This window comes from Argentina silus, assembly GCF_951799395.1.
Source record: "Argentina silus genome assembly, chromosome: Y".
Lineage (NCBI taxonomy): Eukaryota > Metazoa > Chordata > Actinopteri > Argentiniformes > Argentinidae > Argentina > Argentina silus.
The window spans coordinates 49,485,773-49,488,751 of NC_139654.1; the positions used below are offsets into that span (position 1 = coordinate 49,485,773).

At 44.3% G+C, this 2,979-nt stretch overlaps 1 pseudogene across 1 annotated transcript; it reads right to left on the bottom strand.

Annotated features, from left to right (window-relative positions):
- Positions 1-476: 476 nt before the first annotated feature.
- Positions 477-2,112, bottom strand: LOC310824172 (bMERB domain-containing protein 1-like; annotated as a pseudogene). The gene is made up of 4 exons: positions 2,106-2,112; positions 1,746-1,860; positions 1,189-1,259; positions 477-734 (listed from the first exon to the last, which is right to left on the bottom strand). The product of its transcript is annotated as a bMERB domain-containing protein 1-like (transcript).
- Positions 2,113-2,979: the final 867 nt, after the last annotated feature.

Sequence of the window (2,979 nt, forward strand, 5' to 3'; positions counted from 1 at the left end):
CCGGTGATCAAAGGCAACTGCAGTCATTCAGAATGTAAAGAGTATAGGCTAAAATAGTGCTTCGGAGAGCAGAGATAAAGCACAGTCCTGAATGAACATAGCCATTCAAACTAAGGTAGGTGGTGTTAATAGCCTCGATGCCTATGGATGTGCATTGTTTATCAAGTTTGTTGTTTTAGTGTGCGGAAATGCATATGTTATACAATGAGGACAAGCATCACTTAGCAAGACCTTTTTTCATTCAGTATCATGCCTGCAATTCCTGGTGATGGGGTTCATGTAAATCTCTATGTTGGGACAGGTTCACAAATGCTGAAGCCGATGTGATTTTGACAAGAAGAGAGAGAGAGAGAGAGAGAGAGAGAGAGAGAGAGAGAGAGAGAGAGAGAGAGGAGGGAGTGAAAGAGCTCAGAAAAGACACATAGTAGAAAAAAAATCACACAACGATCCTGCCAATCTCTTTTAACACAATCCTGTTAACATCCTTTCTCTCCGTTACCATTCTTGTTCTTCTCAGTCTTGCTTGTTGTCCTTCCATGCTTCAAGTCTTTCTCTGGTTGAAAAGCTGAAACTGTGACGCCATCTTGGGTCTGTGGAGCCCTGTGTGTGAGGGGGCCCTCGGAGTTGGAGCAGGTGAAGCCGCAGCACTCCTTCAGCAGGGTCAGGCCTGTCTTAGTGAAGGGGGACGAGGTCTGCTGGGCTGGAGGTCGTCCTACTGCCTGGGGACGGACCACCTAGGACAAGAACACACACCGTGGATGTGGTCCAATAGCCACACTAGCATATACCCTAGAATGCCTGGTCAACACACTGCTTCATCTTATGTGTGTGTGTTAGTGATATTGGAACACAGCACTTCAGATAATGTCACACCGTATGAACCTGATGATGAGATGATGAAAACATGTTCAGCCTATTGATGTGGCCAATACATCATTTGAAATATAAATGCTTTGTTTCCCTTTCACTGGCTGCCTAGAGAAAGAGTCGCTTTCCAAAAATAGTCCTAAAGAATGAGACTCTTACTCCTGGTGAACATCTAGATGAGATTAAATGAAATGAAGGTCATTGTTCAACAAATCAAGGTCAACAAATCCCCTCAATCCCATTCAATAACTGAATGCTGTGAATGATAATAACAATACTAATACTAATAATACTACTACTACTGCTGATAATAATACATACCCTTCTTCTTCAAACTTTTGGGAAACTTGGACTTGAGGAAATCGGCCATCTCTTTATCCTCCTCTTTCTCCCTGTTGAGGAGGAGAGAAACAGGATGATGAGAGTAGAGCTAAAACATCTCTTGCTGCTTCTTTCCATGGCCCCAGGCTCTGTCTTCTCTCTCCCCCTCTCCTCCCCCCCCCCTCTCCCCTCTCCTCCCCTCCGTCCCCTCCTCCTTTCCTCACCCGTCTCTCCTCTCCTCCCCTCTCCTCCCCTCCTTCTTTCCTCACCCGTCTCTCTTCCCCTCTCCTCTTGTCTCCCTCTCCCCTCTCCTCCCCTCCCCTCCTCCTTTCCTCACCTGTCTCTCTTCCCCTCCCCTCTCCCCCTTCCTCTCTTCCCCTCCCCTCCCCTCGCCTCCTCCCTGTGTTTCTTCTGCTTCTTCTTCTTCTTCTTCTTCTTCTTCTTCTTCTTCTTCTTCTTCTTCACATGCCTCAGAACTAATCAATTATCACCCGTCTCTTCCTGCTTCCTGCTTCACACCTCCCAGAACCTCCTAAGGCCAGTGTACAGACCCTTGCCATAGCCTCTCAAACTCCACGTTGTCCACCAGGAAGTCTCTGGTTTCCACCAGCTTGTGGATCTGCTGGAGAAGCTCCTGCTCCTTCTCTCTGTCTTCCTTTGACTTGTCATTGTCTGGAAGGTGAAAAAGATTTGACTATTAGGTGGGATTTGGTAGCAAGTGGTGGTGATACCTCCCTATGCTAAAACCAAACAGTATTTCTCCCCAACATGTTGAATATTGTCAAATGACCTCACTGTTCTGCAGCCAACAGTAAGCCCCCTTGATAAGTGCCTCTCTACTTCACAATGGACTCAAATTAATGGGCAATAGGGAACCTCATAGTCTGTAAATGACTGAGTCTGTGTCACTTCAATACCTGGCATACACGCTAGTTTAATACGTTGTTGTTCTCAATATCCCCAAGATGAAAAATCCAATGATGAATACTTCTGCATTGGTTCAACAAGTCTGACTTGTGAGAAAAAAATAAGTAGCTCCTTGATGAAAACCCGGGAACACAAGGATAGAATCTCTCTGTATGACAAGACTGAAGCTGATCATCAAGCTGATCATCAGACAACTGACCACTGAGGAGAAAGGGAACTACTGGTGTGAAGTGGACATATCTATTTTACTTGACAGATACACTGAAGTGAATCTTTATGTAGATGGTGGTAAAGTTCCATCACTTAAAAAATAACGCTGTGATTTAAGTAGTAAGTTGTAATTAGCATGCCCAATCAGGGAGGCTAGCCTACAGTCAGAGCAGTATCAGACATTGAGGTTGTTATTTGTGTTCCTATTAACAGATGAGTGCTGTTTGAAGTCAGTCACAAATATTTCTGCAAAAATGTCCATGAAGTTTCCTGTGCGTAGATTATAAATATTTCTGTTACATATGATGGTAAACAGACACTAGGGAGATTCTCATTGTCTGACAACAAGAATGAGGGAGTCTAAACTGTGACCATCACTGACCTGTCTGAACAGGATGCTGGGCCATACTGGTGTGGAGTGAATGTTAAGAGAACCGAAGCGGGCTTCATCGCACTGATTAGTCAGGTGCAACTGCATGTTGAAGGTGAGTGTAAGCTGGTCTTCTTGTTCATCATTAATGCACTGATGTTGTGTAGCAGAGGCAGACCTATTCCTCAATAATGATGATGCATGCACTATGATAATGATCCATAGCCATAGAAAATGTCTACATCCTCATTATTATTACATTTATTCCCAATAAATACTTCTAA